The following is an 8304-nucleotide window of genomic DNA, read 5'->3' on the forward strand; positions in this document are numbered from 1 at the left end:
CTGGAAGGGGAGGGGCTTGGTTTTTATACCCTGTGACGTTTTTGACGTCATACGCGTTTTCGCGCATGCACTTTCTGGGTTTTTCATGGTAACAAAATGGAGTTTTGGTGACGCGCAGTTGTAGAACGACCTTCATCAGTGTTTTCTATATGTGCCTTCAAGGATAGCAAGATGGCGCTGCACGTTTTGTACATTCCTTTTTCAATTTACCTCACATCCCAAGTCTATTGTTGCTTATCTAAACAAATTGTAATGAGTACCAGTGCTAACTCACAAAATATGGTGCTTGTATTAAGTTACAATATCACATTTGGGTATAAATTCGAATGTAATATTTTTACAAAATGGCTGCGATGCACTCGCGCATGCTGCCTGCCACACCCTCGGACACTATCAACACCTTGCTGTTTAATTTAAAATTATTAAATGAATAATTAACTAAAATTCATAAAATAAATGAATTGGAGTCCAAATTTCTAAGTCTTTGACTATGCACAAAAATAAATGTGCTAATTGCCCTTTCACCTGTAACCTTTCAACCCTCAGTTGTGAAAGGCAAAATGGCAGCGTCCTTACCAAGTATTGGAAGGATTTTATGCCGTGTATCCGCTTTACTTCACAGAATATTCGGCAGAATCTGGTATTTGACAATTATTGTCTATAGTACGTCAGATAAGCAAAAGCGTGGACGTCTGCTGCACACATACATCACGAAACAGTGACCGAGCTAAAGTAACGTGTTACCGTCGGCTAATAAACACTAGCCAGCTACATTTAGCGAAGTTACAGAGCTAGCTAGCTAGCAACATAGCTAAATACATACCGGTACTTTTTAAAATATTAAAATATTTTTTATATATATATATTTTATTAAAAACAAATCAATACAGAAAGTACATGAGGGAACACAAGTATATATAGATTATATACAATGGACAATCGAGCTAGGGGGTACAATATCACATTACAATTACACAAGGACCTTAACAGCTTTTTTGTTAGTAGAGTATTTAACTGTCTTAAAATACAGTTCGATTTCTTTTTGTAGGGTAAGAAAATTTGTTTTTTTTGTTTGTAAATGTACATTTGTGTATATGAAATTTGGCCAAAAGAATAATGAAATGAATTACATAAAAATGTTTCAGCTTATTTCTATTGTATGTAAAGAATCCAAGCAGTACATCTCTCCACAATAGTGTACAATCTTCATAAATGTGTTCAATTATAAATCTACTGATGTCTTGCCACAGTTTTCTTACATGAATACAATGCCAAAAAAGATGCAACGCTGTTTCTGGGTGGTCATTACAAAAGGAGCAATTTGAGTTGATGTTTTCCTTAAACTTCTTCATACAGTGGTTGGCAGGATAATATTTATGAATAATTTTAAAGGAAACTTCCTTAATTTTGTTAACAAGTAGGTATGTGTGTGGCAACATCCAAACTTTTTTCCAAAAGATATTATCAATAAATCCATTCCAATAAGGCATGACATAAGATATAGACATAGGTATAGATAGATCCTGCTGAAACAAGGTTCGTAATCACTCTGTTGTTGAACGGACCAAAAGAGAAACAAATCTTTCCTACTGATGAGTCAACAGGGTCAATAGAAGGTAGGCTCTGAGGGTCAGGTCTTGACACATTCCTGAATAACAGAGCAACACCTGAGGGAATGGCGTCTAAAACAATTGCAAAATCTTTAGGTGTAACAGGGACCTTGTAAAGTGATAATAATTCCTTATAACTGAGTAAAAGACCCTCTGCATTTACCAGTTCGCTCACCAATAGGATATTATTTTGGAACCAATATTCTAAAAACAAAGACGTATTTTTACACAATATATCCCGATTATTCCATATATAATATCTGTGTCGAGAAAAATTGTGTTGATAAATTAAGGACCATGACAAGAAAACCTGCCGATGAAAAGCAGAAAGTTTCACTGGAATTTTGTCAATATTATAATTGCAAAACAACATGAAGTTAAGGCCACCAAAAGTAGAGAAGACATGATGAGGAATAAAATTCCAGATAGAAGTGGGTCTTTTAAGTAATTGTTTTATCCAATTGATCTTAAAAGTATTATTTAAAGTAGTAAAGTCCAGAAAATTCAGTCCACCATTCTCATAAGTGTTCATTACAACAGTTTTCCTAATGTAATGGGTACGGTTTCTCCAAAGAAAGTTGAAAAGCATCTGGTCTATCTCCTTGCTTATTTACTTATATACTGTCAAGGTATAAAGATAGAGCGCCATTTGTTAGTCTAGAGATACCTTCGGCCTTGGTTATTAGGACTCTACCTTTTAAAGATAAGTCCCTCTGTAGCCATTTATTTAGCATCTTCTGGGTATTTTTAATAAGAGGGTTAAAATTTAGTAAGCCTCCAGACTTCTGATCCTTTGTAATGGTTATGCCTAAATATGTAAGTTCTTCTTTTACTGGAATACCATAATATGAAGGTGTCACACAATCTTTGACAGCTATGAGTTCACATTTATTAATGTTAAGATATAGACCAGATGCTTTGGAAAAGGATTGTATCACATTGATCGATATGGGAATTTGGTTGGCGTCTTTCAGAAAAAGTGTTGTATCATTAGCCAGCTGGCTTATAATAATTTCTTTACCAGCTATGGAAATACCTTGTACAGGACTATTATTTAAAGAAGTTGGGTGATTAATAAAAACAGGTACGGGGAGATAGGACAAACTTGCCTAATTCCTCTCTTTAACTCAAATCTAGGTAAGGTGCCATATTTCAATTTGATAGAGCTGTTACCATTTGCATAGAGAGTCTTAATAGCCTTACAGAAAAAATCCCCAAAGCCAAGTCTCTCAAGGGAGTGGAAGAGAAACTGATGCTCTACTGTGTCAAATGCTTTATAAAAATCTAAAAATAATATGAAGCTATCCTCAGTTATTAGGTCTGAGTAATCAAGTATTTCTAATAATAGTCTGACATTGTTAGATATATGTCTGTTCCTCATGAAGCCAAACTGTGTTTCATCAATGACTGCATCCAGGACTTCTTTAATTTTTTTTGCAAGTAGTATGGCTAATATCTTATAGTCATTATTAAGAAGACAAATTGGACGCCAGTTATCGATGAGCAGCACTTCTTTTTTAGGCTTAGGTATCAGTGTTATTAACCCCTGAAAACCATTTGGAAAAAGTTGAGGGGTCTGAATGCTTTCCGAAGGCAATGAATGTGTTCAATTTATGTAATGCGAAAACAATTCTATGAATGAATCTGAATCAACCAAGCTTATTTCAGCAGGTGATATCTACATTTTGGTGGCAGGTAGCCTAGTGGTTAGAGCGTTGGACTTATAACCGAAAGGTTGCAAGATCGAATCCCCGAGCTGACAAGGTAAAATCTGGTCGTTCTGCCCCTGAACAAGTCAGTTAACCCACTGTTCCTTGAAAATAAGAATTTGTTCTTCACTGACTTGCCTGGTTAAATAAAGGTTAAAAAAAAATAAGAAAAATGCTTTCTGGTTTAATCGAAATAAGTTGTCTTTGATTTGATGAATGATGAATCTTGACAGTAGACACAGCCAGGAATCTGAGAGGCTGCCAATAGGTGTTTAAGTGATGAAAACAGTCCTGCATAAAGTAACATCTGGTTAAAAACCAACACTTTTTGTGCCACATTTATATTGTGCCACATTTAGTGCCACATTTATATTGTTATTCTACATTTTTATCCAGGAGTGTCAGAAACAGAAAAAGTAACTCAATCAGGCGATTGACGTTACTAGAGACCAGGGTAAGTTCAGCCTCTGTGACTAAGGAGCAGAATGCTGGAGCAGTACAGACATATCTATCCTACCCTGCCTTTCTAAAGTCTTCGAAAGTTAACAAGTTAACAGATCAGCGACCATTTCGACTCCCACCGTACCTTCTCCGCTATGCAATCTGGTTTCCGAGCTGGTCATGGGTGCACCTCAGCCACGCTCAAGGTCCTAAACGATATCATAACTGCCATCGATAAAAGACAGTACTGTGCAGCCGTCTTCATCGACCTGGCCAGGGCTTTCGACTGTCAATCACTGCATTCTTATCGGCAGACTCAATAGCCTTGGTTTCTCAAATGACTGCCTCGCCTGGTTCACCAACTACTTCTCAGACAGAGTTCAGTTTGTCAAATCGGAGTGCCGGTTGTCCGGACCTCTGGAAGTCTCTATGGGGGTGCCACAGGGTTCAATTCTCGGGCCGACTCTTTTCTCTGTATATATCAATGATGTCGCTCACCAGAAGGTGACTCTCTGATCCACCTCTACGCAGACGACACCATTCTGTATACATCTGGCCCTTCTTTGGACACTGTGTTAACAAACCTCCAGACAAGCTTCAATGCCATACCACACTCCTTCCGTGGCCTCCAACTGCTCAAAAAATGCAAGTCAAACTAAATGCATGCTCTTCAACCGATCGCTGCCCGCACCCACCTTCCTGTCAAGCATACTACTCTGGACGGTTCTGACTTAGAATATGTGGACAACTAAAAATACCTAGGTGTCTGGTTAGACTGTAAACTCTCTTTCCAGACTCACATTAAGCATCTCCAATCCAAAATTAAATCTAGAATCGGCTTCCTATTTCACAACAGAGTATCCTTCACTCATGCTGCCAAACATACCCTCGTAAAACTGACTATCCTACCGATCCTTGACTTCGGCGATGTCATTTACAAAATAGCCTCCAGCACTCTACTCAGCAAATTGGATGTAGTCTATCACAGTGCCATCCGTTTTGTCACCAAAGCCCCATATACTAACCACCACTGTGACCTGTATTCTCTCGTTGGCTGGCCCTCGCTTCATATTCGTCGCCAAACCCACTGACTCCATGTCATCTATAAGTCTTTGCTAGGTAAAGCCCCGCCTTATCTCAGCCTTCGGGTCACCATAGCAACACCCACCCGTACCACGCGCTCCAGCAGGTATATTTCACTGGTCATCCCCAAAGCCAACTCCTCCTTTGGCCACTTTTCCTTACAGTTCTCTGCAGCCAATGACTGGAACGAAATGCAAAAATCACTGAAGCTGGAGTCTTATATCTCCCTCACTAACTTTAAGCATCAGCTGTCAGAGCAGCTTACCGATCACTGCACCTGTACACAGCCCATCTGTAAATAGCCCACCCAACTACCTCATCCCCATATCGTTATTTATTTTTTTGCTCCTTTGCACCCCAGTATCTCTACTTGCACATTCATCTTATGCACATCTATCACTCCAGTGTTAATGCTAAATTGTAATTATTTCGCCACTATGGCCTATTTATTGCCCTACCTCCCTAATCTTACTACATTTGCCCACACTGTGTATAGATTTGGCGAATTTGTGGCCTGCTGGTGGTCATTTTGCAGGGCTCTGGCAGTGCTCCTCCTTGCACAAAGGCGGAGGTAACGGTCCTGCTGCTGGGTTGTTGCCCTCCTCCATGTCTCCTGATGTACTGGCCTGTCTCCTGGTAGCGCCTCCATGCTCTGGACACTACGCTGACAGACACAGCAAACCTTCTTGCCACAGCTCACATTGATGTGCCATCCTGGATGAGCTGCACTACCTGAGCCACTTGTGTGGGTTGTAGACTCCGTCTCATGCTACCACTAGAGTGAAAGCACCGCCAGCATTCAAAAGTGACCAAAACATCAGCCAGGAAGCATAGGAACTGAGAAGTGGTCTGTGGTCACCACCTGCAGAACCACTTCTTTATTGGGGGTGTCTTGCTAATTGCCTATAATTTCAACCTTTTGTTTATTCCATTTGCACAACAGCATGTGAAATTTATTGTCAATCAGTGTTGCTTCCTAAGTGGACAGTTTGATTTCACAGAAGTGTGATTGACTTGGAGTTACATTGTGTTGTTTAAGTGTTCCCTTTATTTTTTTGAGCAGTGTAGAATATTGTGTTGTTTTATTTGTTTGTTTTCATGGCAACATACAGCTTTTTTTGTTGCTTTTGGGAGTGTGGGAGGGTAGCAGTTGCAATTTTGATAAAACATCACTGATTCATTCCAGCCTCTTCTCACAGGCTACAACTTAAAATCAAATTTTCTCACATGCTTCGCAGACAATAGGTAGACTAACAGTGACATGCTTACTTATGGGCCCCTTCCCAACAACGCATAAAAAAAACATAAAAAATAACAAGGAATAAATGTAACAATAACTTTGCTATATCCACGGGGTACCAGTACCGAGTCAATATGCAGAGGTACAAGGTAATTGAAATAGATATTTTTTATTTGACCTTTAATTAGGCAAGTCAGTTAAGAACAAATGTTTATTTACAATGAAAGCCTACCCCAGACAAACCCTAACCACGCTGGACCAATTGTGCATAGCCCTATGGGACTCCCAATCACGGCTGGTTGTGATACAGCTTGGAATCGAACCAGGGTCTGTAGTGACACCTCTAGCACTGAGATGCTGTGCCACTTGGGAGCCCGGAGATATGTGCGTATTTATATATAGGTAGAGTAAAGTGACTAGGCAACAGGATGACTGATAAGTTAATTATCAGCTCATGTACAGTATCTATGGTTCATTTAGTAATGTGGACCATCGATGAGATAAATCTGTCCAATCTTTTCATTTGTATTCAGAGACAAGGTGTACAATAAAGACATTGTAAGATGCAAAATCCATTTACTTAATTGCCTTTTTGTCTGTAGTAAATACTTGATCATACAGGTGTCAACATGTTTATTCCCAGTTAATAAGAGCTTGGTTTCTACATGTGTGAATCCAGCGGTAATGTATTGCCATTTCCTCTATAATAGAAATACTTCAGCATATTGCTCTTTCTGTCCCATTGTCACCTGGGTGAGACATGCCCACTTGTCAAATTCTGAATTCCAAAACACACCCTATCTTTTCAGATATACAGTTGTGTGGAGGGGGACAAGGTGGCAAATTGGACTAAAGAAAATGTATGCATATCATAGGCGGAGAGGATACTGCAGTACACCAGGGATGTATTCTCAATACTCTTAACATGGCTTCCTTGCCACACCTTTCTTTGAATAAACTGATTTTGGAGACTTCAGCCATGATGCTTATTTAAATAAGTGGTGTACAATCAGGAAAGACAAGGAAACAAAGCCACTTTAGACTATCGAGATGCACTCCAGCACTGAACTGATGACATGGCCAGCTTCAGTGGTACGTTATTTTGCATTACATTTCTATTTCCTCCTGGGGTCTGTTCAAAAATGGCACCCTATTCCCTACATAGTGCAGTATTTGACCAGGGCCCACAGTGCTCTGGTGGAAAATGGTACAGTACAGGGAATAGAGTGCCAATAGAGCCCTGTTTCTGCAGTAGGTAGGTCACTCATTGACCTTGTGGACCAGGGTCTCCCCCAGTGATTCCAGGATGTCCCGTTTGTAGTCCTCGAAGTCCCCGTCTATCTGTCTTTACACCATTCCAGCCGACGCTTGGCATTGAGCATGGTGATTTTAGGCTTGTGTGCGGCTGTTTGGCCATGGAAACCCATTTCATTAAGTTCCCAACAAACATTTGTGCTGACGTTGCATTCATAGGCAGTTTGGAACTCAGTAGTGTGTTGCAACAGAGAACAGACAATTTCTTCACGCTACAACACTCGCCGGTCCCGTTCTGTGAGCTTGTGTGGCTTACCACTTCGAGGCTCAGCCGTTGTTGCTCCTAGACGTTTCCACTCCACAATAACAGCACTCACAGTTGACCTGGGCAGTTCTAGCTGAGCAGAAATTTGACTTACTGATTTGTTGGAAAGGTGGCATCCTATGACGGTGCCACGTTGAAAGTCACTGAGCTCTTCAGTACAGGCCATTCTACTGACAATGTTTGGGCGGGGTTGTGGCAGCTAAAATATAGCTATTCCGACGAACAAACTGGAGGCAAAACTAGTAATGAAATGTCAATTAATTGAAGAAAACGTTTTATTGGGTGTTCAAATTCCTCGACGGCCACTCTTCAGAGACAAAATACCTGAAAAAAAGAGCACACAAAGCGAAAAACACATTTAAGATATTCACTTATTTTCTTCGTGTATTCATACACGCCTGCATCTTAATATAGCTTTCTGATTATGGTTAAAATAAATAATTGCGCAGTCGTTTTTGTTCAAAAACTAGCAGTATTTCTTTCGACGTTACTCACCTCGGAACAAATCCAGGAATGAACTATAAGGGGAGGGGCTTGTTATTTATACCCTGTGACGTTTTCCAGCATGCATTTTCTGGGATTTTCATGGTAACAACATTGAGTTTTTGGTGACGCGCTGTTGTAGAACACCTTAATTAATTA

The sequence above is a fragment of the Salvelinus fontinalis genome, chromosome 32, assembly GCF_029448725.1.
Source record: "Salvelinus fontinalis isolate EN_2023a chromosome 32, ASM2944872v1, whole genome shotgun sequence".
Taxonomy (NCBI): domain Eukaryota; kingdom Metazoa; phylum Chordata; class Actinopteri; order Salmoniformes; family Salmonidae; genus Salvelinus; species Salvelinus fontinalis.